Below are 12,509 nucleotides of genomic sequence, written 5' to 3'. Positions count from 1 at the left end.
TAGATTTCTGGGGCATCTTCAAAGAACAGTTAATACCAGGAGGGTGGAGGAAGTTGGGAGATGAACTGCCCAAGGAGAATTACAAAGGACAGGCAACTGTGGCGACAGGATCATACCCCAACTTGAAAAGGGGAGGGAAGGAGAGGAGAAATTGCTCAAGAAAAAAAAAAAAGAAAGAAAGAAAAAAGAAATCAAAGGGAAAACTGACAGAACTCCTTCATGGAAAGAGTGCATATAAGTCTATCTGACTGTCCACAGATCTACTGATTTAAAATATTTTGGGATGAGGCTCCAGTTTGGGGAATTTTAAAGCAGGAGTTGCCAAGCTTTTCCTATAATGGGTCAAATATCAGTAAGCATTTCAGGCTTCTCAGGTTTTATGACTTCTGCCACAACTCAACTCTGTTGTTGTAATGCAAAAGTAGCCATAGAAATACATACAAATGAAGGGTTACAGCTATGTTCCAATAAACCTTTGTTTACAAAAAAACAGCACTCTGGATTTGATCAGGGCCTCTAGTTTCTCAATCCATTTAAAAGGACTGTGAAAGCCACTGAAATGGAAAGATTCTATGAGGTCAGAGGTCATCTCTGATTGTTTACATTTCCCCAAGCACCTAACAAGGTACCTGGTACAACTCAAGAGTGTACTTTTAAATTGAGGTGTACTGAGGTGGAGAACTGCTCTGAAGCACATTTATACTATAGGATAAAGAACCAGTAAACAGCCTTCTACCCAAATCCAAGACACATATGCATTTTCACTGGCACCAAAGCCTCCAGCTACAAGACTGAAGATGAGAGGGTAGAATTACAGATTGAGCCAGCAGAGATTCATGGAGGGGCAAGGGGAGTTTTCTAGAAAACCCTACAAAAACACTAAGCAGACAACAGCCCATTCCAAGATGATTTATGGAGACTTGGGGACCAAAACACATTAAAACCCCAGTGATGTCAGTCACAGGGCTGTCTACAACCTCCAAATCCTGGAATTAGAGATGTCTTCTGATTTGGAGACCTTTACAGTCGCCCTCTTCCCAGCCACCCATAGTGCCCCAGAAAACAGCATTTCTGCTGTATTTCAGCAAGACCTACAGAGGTATTAACCATCCATCAAGAACCAAACTCTTCCAAGAGAAATAATTTGATTAATATACAATAGCTTATTCCGTAATAACCTAATAAAAAACTGTAATAAAACAGGCACTGGATTCCAGAGGTAATATATTATTTTCACAGGAGAAGACAAGGTGTGCCCGTGATGGATCCCGCTCCTCTCCCTCTAGAGGCAGAGGCAGTGTCTCTGGGTAACCCGGCTCATGATGAACATGGGGGAGTTCTGTTTTAGCCCTCAGAATGGACAACAGATATTCCTGTCTTTATTTCGGTTTTGACCAGTTGGAAACACCTCCTGTAACTGATTTATTTAAGCTCATAACAATGAAGTTGCATGTGTTTTGTAATTTGCAAGCCCCTAGTACTCACTTTTGGTTTTATTGCTACTAAACTCTCAGCTTGAAAACATTCCATTTCAAGAGTCAATGTGCATGTCTTTTGCCAGGGTTTGCTGGCTGGGAGCTGAGTTTTCTGCTGGATTTGAAAATCCATGGCTCTATCACCCTTATGTGCAGCCCTCGCTCACCTGGACAAGGTAAGGGGCCCCCCATCTTCGTGCCTCCACCCGACAAGCTCAGACAACGATGGATGGTGAGAACTTTTGCACTGAGTCTCTCTCTGGCTCACAAATTCACATCCCCGTTAAGCTCAGCTGGCTGGGCAATGGACAGCCTTTGGGCCCCATGAGTTTAGTCTAAGGACTATGTCTTACTCACCTCCACATCCCAGGGCCTGGCCCTCAAAATGCTGACTGCACCACCACTGAGACTGCAGTGCCTGTCTGAGTCTCCTCTCCTCTGGGCCCACTCAACCGACTCTATGTTCCATTTCACTTAGTCCTTCCAAGAGGAAGGCATGTCCAAGCCAAATAGGAAAGAAAAACAGCTCTTATTATTCTCAGGAAACTAAAGTCTCACTTGAGCAGAAACTATCCAAACTGGAAGTCCAAAAAAATCTCCAAGATCAGGCCAAGGTTCTTTCGCCTAGAACCTTAGATTCTCTTCTCAATCTCAACAATAAGTCATTCCAGCTCCCTGCCAAGGGTCTTGCACAGCCGTTTATTGAATGAAAGAAATCTGTTGGATGGATGGATGAACGTGGATAGACAGACAAACAGGATGGGGGACAAAGAAAAAAAAAATTAAGGAGGTAGCCCATTCTTCCAAGCCCTCTTGTCTTGGAGAACCCCCATGTCCATTAACACACTGAGGGCCCTCTATAAGCTAAGGGTAAACCAGCCTTTCTCAGACTCACTTGTCCTTACACATCATCCCTCATGTGACCTTACATTAATCCCTTTGAGCTGGCATTCACGTGGTATGTTTTAGAAATTGTTGATTTCTTGATTTTCTTCCCTATTCATGGCCTCTTTCTTTCCATTATGCTACCAGGAAGAGATTTGGAGAAATAAGTTGGTACAAAGAAGCACATAATAAAAAATAAACACAAAAAAATACTGTGTTTACCAAAGAAACATGCACAGGATAACAACTATACAGTCATGTGGTCAGAAAGAGGCAATCACTGGCCCCAAACTGTGGACTGAGACCATGGAGTTTGAGCAGAAATCAAGTTCCCATTCAGACTCTTCAGAATTTCAGAGCCAGCTTATTAGTCCTAGGGTGCTTGTTAGTCTTGGAAACACTTACACAGGGTTCTGACATTGTGCTCTTGTTTTTTTTCTTTCAAGGAAACTCAGTACTAATTGGTTTTTCAGATGCTAATCAACAAACAACTTTATTTCTCCCCAACAACTCAGGCCAAGTACAGTGTGAAAATTGCAGCCCAGTCACCTCCACGCCACTGAAGAGAAATCAATGTCAGGCCCTTTCCTAAACAAGCTGCTGTTTGTACTCCTTAATTAGCATCCATTTCTCCTTTTTCAAAAGTCGACATTTGTCTAACTACCTCTCCATTCTTCCCAGTTAGCGACCAGAGTCTCAGAGCTCTCAACGTATTTTTAATCTACTGTAGGAATGTCACGTTCTTGCTACAAATCACTTGTACTCAAAAGCAAAATCAATGTACTTCATCCATAAGAAACCTATGAACAAGCTGAAGGCCTGAAATAAGACTGAGATTTGGGGGTATTAGAGAGTTCTAGAAATGTGTATCAATAGGTATCTATGGGACACAATGATTAGAGGTCAGACTCTTCATAGATAATATTCAGTGACCTATGTTGATGATGTGGCATCCTGTAAAGGTTAGTCAAAGCAGCAGCCATTCAACTTGTGAATTGTGTGTATGTATGTGTGTGTGGTTTCACTTTGACATGACATACAGATTTGAGAGGACATGACAGTCATTTCCAAATACTTGAAATACTCTCCTATAGAAGAGGGAGCCTGGAAAAAGTCTCTTTCCTACTCATAAGGCTTTGATGCACAGACTTGGTAGGGGAAAGTACCTAGATTCCTTTTCATTCTGTTACTGACAGCTTGTGTTCAATTTCAGTCCTCTTCCTTGACTGCCTCTTTAGCCTATGATCCTGAAAAAGGAGCATACTTAGCTCATACTTAGTTATGTCCTTTCACAAGAATGGATAGATTTATTTTTCTATCGGATTCATGTCAACTTTTTTGTTCTCCTGTGAGGCTCATTTAAACATAAATTAATTGAAAAGCAGTTATTTCCAGAAAGATCAACTACAAAACACACTGTTTTGCCAGTATCAAGTTGATGCAGAGTTTTGCTTTCTACTTGAGCATATACTTCAAACATGAAATCACAAATGTTCATTTTATGCAGATATGCCTAGCTTGATGTGTATGTAGATGTATGCTATTGTTTGAAAATAAAAATCAGTTACTATTGACATGTGTCAGATTGATCTGCTAATTTCAACCCCAGCGAAGGCCAAGAAAATGTCCTGAATGTCACCATCTTTATTACTTGATTATATGAAAGATACTGATATGAATACTAGTAAATTAAAACTAAAGAAGCACCAATGACTCTCACACAGTTCAAGACTCTCTGAAGTCTGCTCCTAACCATTTCAGCCCTAATCTGCACAACTCTTCTTCACAGCTTTACCTGGCGCTGTATCACATTTGACTCTAGTGAAAGTGCACTCAAGAGCACCCCATCAGGGCAAGGCTGATCCACATCCACACTGATATCAGCTCCATGAGAAGAGGGATTGGCTGTTGGTTCTCTACACTAGTTATAGCACCTGTAACAATGCCCAGCACATAGCTGATGCTTAATAAACGCAATGAATACCCGTGGACTGCACAACTGCCTGTAACCATCACAGTAGAGTAGATATTCAATAACTATCAGAAAAGATCTCTGTTAATACATATTGAACCACATTTACATATGTGAGCTAAGAGAGTGGACATCAGAGCTGCAGCACAGCAAAATTCAGGTGGTGCCATGATCATGGTATTAGATGCAGATTTGAGACACGCATGAAATGGTTGCAGTAAATTACACTATCAGACAGGATGAAAATCAGTCTATCACATGTTTTCTGGTGCTCACAAGTTTGCCCAATGAGGGAGGAACACATCTGTAACTCAGATCCAATCTCAGCTTACTCTTTCCACTGCAGTAAAAGCCATTTCTGTGAAACATGGATCTAGCAGTGGGCATTTCACAGCATACAACTGGAAAAAAGAAAACTCTTCCTAGCAATATAATCATGAGAGTATGTGCTTCAGATGAGCTTTGAGCAAATTAAACAAACAAGCAAACAAAAACGAGCTTAAGAAAGGAGTTATACACATCAAGAATATGGCATCTGCATGAGCACGGGAAAGGACAAGAATAGAGTAATGTAACAGTGGAGAGCGCATAATGTCAACAACAGGAAACGAGGAGAAATCTACTGACCAGTCCACACCAAAGCTTGTCACCATCTCTTAATGAACAGGAAACTGTAAATGTGTGTCCTTAGTCGCAAGGATTATTATATTGCATACTGAATTATAATAAAATCCAGCCATTTTCAACTAGTCCTTTTAGTATCTTTATAAAAATCCAAGGGTTAACTTGATAAACCTAAAATTTGATCTCTGGAATCAGTGGTCTGATCAATGGTTTGGTCTCCCAGTGGCTGCTTCCACTGGGAAAGTAATTTATACCTCTCATCAACAGATGCCTTAGCAAAGTGCCAATACAGGCAGAATGTACTGCTCTACAGGGAATTAATCTTTGGATAGCACAATTCTTTACAAGTCTTAAATATCTGGAATGCATACTGCCCACTAAAGACCAAGAATCGGATTCATTTCAAAACGAGTACAGAGGCTTGCAAACTGTGAATGCTCATTGTTTATCAGAATGAATAAATGCTTATACACACAACTTACATTTCATACACAAGGGAGGAATAAAACTGAGCAACTGCCCCAGGGAAGATGCTAGTTAATATTGCATAATTCATGTCAGCTGGCATACATAAAGCCAAATCAGTATTTAAAAAATTAAAAGACATGTTGGCATAGTAAGAATCAAAGTGTAGGTTGAAAGGCTACTGGTACAAAACCAAGGATGACTCGTTCTTCTCAAGTGGAATATGTCCTCTATCTTTCTGTCTCCGAGCCATCACTGAACTTCCATTGATGGGACACTTGATGGATGCAAGCAGAAGGTAATAAGGATATGTAGAGCTACATCACCTACTCAGTAACCTGGTGTGTGGTATCATGCTAATTTCTACCACCGGATGTTGCTTGGCCCAGCAGTGCTTCTGCAGGATCTTCATACAATACGGCAAACAATACAGACCTATCACTGTTTCTAGGTGCTTGTTCTTCTTCACATCATGAAAAGAAAACTTATTTTCCCTCTTAAATTATTACTACTTGAGTTACTTTGCTCAGTCTGCCATTACAGGATATCACAGATTGGGTGGCTTCAACAACAGAAATAGATATTCTCACAGTCATGCAGGCTGCAAGTTCTTGTTCAAGATGCTTGCAGGGCTAGTTTCTTGTGAGGCCTCTCTGGCTTGTAGGCCAACTTCTTGCCATACCCTCACATGGCCTTTTTCTCTATGTGCACCCACTCTTGGCATTTCCTCCTCTTCTGGAGAAGGACTCCAGTTGTACTGGATTAGGACCTCACCTATATGATCTCATTTAACTTTAGTTAAAGATTCTGTCTTGATGATGGTTAGGAATTCAACACTGAAATTTTAGGGGGAAAAATTCAATCCCTGACACTTCACATAGTGCAAAACTACTAACATCAAGAGACCATACAGAGGTAAGGTTTCTATCACACAAGTATTCTTTTAAATTTTTTTTATTGAAGGATAATTGTTTTACAGAATTTTCTTGTTTTCTGTCAAACCTCAATATGAATCAGCCATAAGTATGCATATAACCGCCTCCTTTTTGAAACTTCCTCCCATCCCCCTCCCCATCCCACCTCTCTAGGTTGATACCGAGCCCCTGTGTGAGTTTCCTGAGCCATACAGCAAATTCCCGTTGGCTATCCATTTTACATATGGTGATGTAAGTCTCCACGTTACCCTTTCCATCCATCTCCTCCTTTCCTCCCCTCTTCCCAAGTCCATAAGTCTGTTTCTCAACTGCTGCCCTGTAAGTAAGTTCTTAAGTATCATTCTTCTAGATTCTGTATATATGAGTTAAAATACAATATTTATCTTTCTCATTCTGACTCACTTCACTCTGTATAATAGGTTCTAGGTTCATCCACCTCATCAGACCTGACTCAAATGTGTTCCTTTTTATGACTGAGAAATATTCATTGTGTATATGTACCACAACTTCTTTATCCATTCATCTGTCAATGGACATCTAGGTTGCTTCGATGTTCTAGCTGTTGTAAATAGTGCTGCAATGAACAGTGGGATACACGTGTTTTTTCAATTTTGGTTTCCTCAGGGTATATGACTAGGAGTAGGACTGCTGGGTCATGTGGTGGGTTTATTCCTAGTTTTTTTTTTTTTTAAGGAATCTCCATATCATCTTCCAGAGTGGCTGTATCAATCTACATTTCAGCCAACAATGCAAGAGTGTTACCTTTTCTCCATACCCTCTCCAGCATTTATTGTTTGTAAACTTTTTGATGATGGCCATTTTGACTGGTGTGAGGAGATCTCATTGTGGTTTTAATTTGCATTTCTCTAATAAAGAGCGATGGTGAGCATCTTTTCATGTGTTTGTTAATGATCTGCATGTCTTCTTTGGAGAAAGGTCTGTGTAGGTCTTTTTCTCACTTTTTGATTGGGCTGTTTGTTTTTCTGGCACTGAGTTGTATGAGTTGCTTGTATATTTTGGAAATTAATCTTTGGTCTGTTGTTTAATTTGCTGTTATTTTCTCCCATTCCGATGGTTGTCTTTTCACTTTGCTTATAGTTTCCTTTGCTGTGCAAAAGCATTTAAGTTTAATCAGGTCTCACGTGTAAAGACTTACTTTTGTTACATTGGAAGGTGGGTCATAGAGGATCTTGTCTTGATTTATGTCATTGAGTGTTCTGCCTATGTTTTCCTCTAGGAGTTTTATAGTTTCTGGTCTTACATTTAGGTCTTTAATCCATTTTGAGTTTATTTTACTGTATGGTACTAGGAAGTGTTCTAATTTCATTCTTTTGCATATAGCTGTCGAGTTTTACCAGCACCATTTATTGAAGAGGCTGTCTTTGTCCCACTGTATATTCTTGCATCCTTTGTAAAAAATAAGGTACCATAGGTGCAAGGGTTTACTTCTGGGCTTTCTATCTTATTCCATTGGTCTGTATTTCTGCATTTGTGCCAGTACCATACTGTTCTGATGACTGTAGCTTTGTAGTATAATCTGAAGTCAGGAAGGTTGATTCCTTCAGCTCCGTTCTTCTTTCTCAAGACTGCTTTGGCTATTCGGGGTCTTTTGTGTTTTCATATGAATTGTGAAATTTTTTGTTCTAGTTCTGTGAAAAATGCCATTGGCAATTTGATAGGGATTGCATGAATCTGTAGATTGCTTTTGGTAGTACAGTCATTTTTGCAATATTGATTCATCCTACCCAGGAACATGGAATATCTCTCCATCTCTTTATGTTGTCTTTCATTAGTTTCTTATAATATTCTGTGTAGAGTTCTTTTGTCTCCTTAGGTAAATTTATTCTTAGATATTTAATTCCTTTTGTTGCAATGGTGAATGGGATTGATTCCTTAATTTCTCTTTCTGATATTTCATTGTCAGTATATAGAAATGCAAATGATTTGTGTGTATTGATTTTGTATCCCACAACTTTCCTAAATTCACTGATTAGCTCTAGTAATTATCTGGTACCATCTTTAGGGTTTTCTACGTACATAATCATGTCATCTGCAAACAGCGGGAGCTTTACTTCTTCTTTTCTGATTTGGATTCCTTTTATTTCTTTTTCATCTCTGATTGCTGTAGCTAGGACTTCCAAAATTATGTTGAATAGAATAGTAGTGAAAGTGGACACCCTTGTCTTGTTCCTGATCTTATGGGGAATGCTTTCAGTTTTTCACCATTGAGAATAATGTTTCCTATAGACTTATCTAATATGGCCACTACTATGTTGAGGTAGGTTCCTTCTATGCCCATTTTTGAAGAATTTTAATCATAAATGGGTGCTGAACTTTGTCAAAGGTTTTTTCTACATCTAGATTATCGTATGGTTTTTATCTTTCAATTTGTTAATATAGTGTATCACACTGATTCATTTGTGTATATTGAAGAATCCTTGCATTCCTGGAATACACCCACTTGATTATAGTGTATGAACTTTTTGATGTGTTGCAGAATTCTGTTTGCTAAAATGCTGTTGAGGATTTTTGCATCTATGTTCATCAGTTATACTGGCCTGTAGTTTTCTTTTTTGTGTGTGGTCTTTGATTTTGGTATCATGGTGATGGTGGCCTTGTAGAATGAGTTTGGAAGTGTTCCTTCCTCTACAATTTTTTGAAAGAGTTTTAGAAGGATAGACATAGCTCTTCACTAAATGTTTGATAGAATTCTCCTATGAAGCCATCTGGTCCTGGGCTTTTGTTTTTTGGGAGATTTTTTTTATCACAACTTCAATTTCAATGCTTGTAATTAGGTTGTTCATAATTTCTATTTCTTCCTGATTCAGTCTTGGAAACTGAACATTTCTAAGAATCCTTACATTTCTTCCAGGTTATCCATTTTATTGTGATATAGTTGCTCATAGTAGTCTCTTTTAATCCTTTGTGTTTCTGCATAGTCTGTTGTAACCTCTCAGAGCTTTATCATTTCTAATTTTGTTCATTTGATTCTTTCCTCGATTTTTCTTGATGAGTCTGGCTAAAGTTTTGTCAATTTTGTTTATCTTCTCAAAGAATGAGTTTTTAGTTTTATTAATCTTTTTTTTTTTAATTAATCTTTACTATTGCTTCTTTCAGTGATCAGTGTGAAGAAATAGAGAAAAACAATAGAATGGGAGAGACTAGAGATCTCTTCAAGAAAATTAGAGATATGAAGGGAACATTTCATGCAAAGATGGGCACAATAAAGGGCAGAAATGGTATGACTCTAACAAAAGCAGAAGATATTAAAAAGAGATGGAAAGAATACACAGAACTATACCAAAAAGATCTTCATTACCCTGATAATCACTATGGTGTGATCACTCACCTAGAGCCAGAAGTCAAGTGGGCCTTAGGAAGCAACACTATGAACAAAGCTAGTGGAGGTGACAGAATTCCAGTTGAGCTATTTCAAATCCTAAAAGATGATGCTGTGAAAGTGCTACACTCAATAGGCCACCAATTTGGAAAACTCAGCAGTGGCCATGGGACTGGAAAATGTCCGTTTTCATTCCAATCCCAAAGAAAGGCAACGCCAAAGAATGCTCAAACTACCACACAATTGCACTCTTTTCACACGTTAGCAAAGTAATACTCAAAATTCCCCAAGCTAGGGTTCAACAGTATGTGAACCGTGAACTTCCAGATGTTCAAGCTGGATTTATAAAAGGCAGAAGAACAAGAAATCAAATTGCCAACATACATTGGATCATCAAAATAGCAAGAGAGTTCCAGAAAAACATCTACTTCTTCTTTACTTGAATACACCAAAGTCTTTAACTGTGTGGGTCACAACAAATTATGTTAAGTTTTTTAAGAGATGGGAATAGCAGACCACCTGACCTGCCTCCTGAGAAATCTGTATGCAGGTCAAGAAGCAACAGCTAGAACTGGACATGGAACAACAGACTGGTTCCAAATCAGGATAGGAGTGTCATGGCTTTATATTGTCACCCTGCTTATTTAATTTATATGCAGAGTAAATCATGCAAAATTCCAGGCTGGATGAAGCACAAGCTGGAATCAAAATTTCCAGGAGAAATATCAATAACCTAAGAAGTGCAGATGAAGAAGAACTAAAGAGTTTTTTGATGAAAGTGAAAGAAGAGAGTGAAAAATTGACTTAAAACTCAACATTCAGAAAACGAAGATCATGGCACCTGGTCCCACCACTTCATGGCAAATAGATGGGGAAACAACAGAAACACTGACAGACTTCACGTTTTGGGGCTCCAAAATCACTGCAGATAGTGACTGCAGATATGAAATGAAAAGATGCTTGCTCCTTGGAAGAAATCATAGACAGCAACCTAAACAGCATATTAAAAAGCAGAGACATTACTTGGCCAAAAAAGTTCTGTGTAGTCAAAGCTATGGTTTTAGTCAAAGCAATAGTCATGTATGGATGTGAGAGTTGGACTATAAAGAAAGCTGAGTGCCAAAGGTTTGATGCTTTTGAACTGTGATGTTGGAGGAGACGCTTGAGATTCCCTTGGACTGCAAGGAGATCCAATCAGTCCATCCTAAAGGATATCAGTCCTGAGTATTCACTGGAAGGTCTGATGCTGAAGCTGAAACTCCAATACTTTGGCCACCCGATGTGAAGAACTCATTCACTGGAAAAGACCCTGATGCTGGAAAGATCGACGGCAGAAGGGGATGACAGAGGATGAGATGGTTGAATGGCATCACCGATGTGACAGACATGAATTTGAGCAAGCTCCAGTAGTTGGTGATGGACAGGGAAGTCTGGCGTGCTGCAGTCCATGGGGTTGCAAAAAGTCAGACATGACTGAGCAACTGAACTGAACTGATGGTTTCTTTCAGTTTTTTATTCACTTATTTCCACTCAGATCTTTATAATTTCTTCCTTCTACTAATTTTGGGGATTTTCTTGTTCTTCTTTTTCCAGTTGCTATATTTACAAAGTTAGGTTTTCTATTTAATTTATTCTTGTTTATTGAGGTAGGATAGTATTGCTATAAACTTCCCTTAAAACTACTTTTTCTGCATCCCATAGGTCTTGAGTTGTAATGTTTTCATTTCATTTGTTTCTAGAATTTTTCTTTTCCTTTTATTTCTTCAGTAACCCGTTGGCTATTTAGAAACGTGTTGCTTAATCTCCATGTTTTTGTGTTTCTTAACAGTTTTTTTTTTCCTGCGGTTGATATCTAGTCTCCTAGCATTGTGGTTGGAGAAGAAGATGCTTGATACGATTTCAATTTTGTTAAATTTACTGAGGTTTGATTTGTGACCCAAGATGTGGTCTATCCTAGAGAATGTTCCACGTGCACTTGAGAAGGTGTATTCTTCTGCATTTGGATAGAATATCCTGAAGATATCGAGATACATATCATCTAATGTATCATTTAAGACTTGTGTTTCCTTATTAATTTTCTGTTTTGATTATCTGTCAATTGGTGACAGTGGGGTGTTCAAGTCTCCTATTATTGTGTTACTGTCGATTTCTCTTTTTATGTCTGTTAGTGTTTGCCTTATGCATTGAGGTGCTCCTGTGTTGGGTGCATAGATGTTCACAATTGTTGTGTCTTCCTCCTGGATTGATCCTTTGTTCATTATGTAGTGTCCTTCCTTATCTCTTGCAATCTTCTTTATTTTAAGGTCTATATTGTCTGATGTAAGGATTGCTACTCCAGCTTTCTTTTGTTTCCCATTTGCATGGAATACATTTTCCATCCTCTCTCAGTCTATATGTGTCTTTTCATTTGAAGTGGGTTTCCTGTAGACAGCATATATATGTGTCTCTTTTGTATCCATTTGGCCAGTCTGTGTCTTTTGGTTGAAGCATTTAACCCATTTACATTTAATTATTGATGTGTATGTTCATATTGCCATTTTCTTAATTGTTTGGGGTTGGTTTTGTAGATCTTTTTTTCTTATCATGTATATCTTGACTATATAAGTTCCTTTAACACTTGTTGTAAAGCTGGTTTCGTGGTACTGAATTCTCTTAACTTTTGCTTGTCAGAAAAGCTTTTTATTTCTCCATCAATTTTGAATGAGATCCTTGTACTCTTGGTTGTAGATTTTTCCTTTTCAGTACTTTAAATATATCCTGCCATTTCCTTCTGGCCTCCAGAGATAGTGCTGAAAGATCAGCTGCTAAGCATA

The sequence above is a fragment of the Muntiacus reevesi genome, chromosome 4 (assembly GCF_963930625.1).
Source record: "Muntiacus reevesi chromosome 4, mMunRee1.1, whole genome shotgun sequence".
Classification (NCBI taxonomy): domain Eukaryota; kingdom Metazoa; phylum Chordata; class Mammalia; order Artiodactyla; family Cervidae; genus Muntiacus; species Muntiacus reevesi.
Note: the sequence above shows the minus strand (reverse complement) of the source record.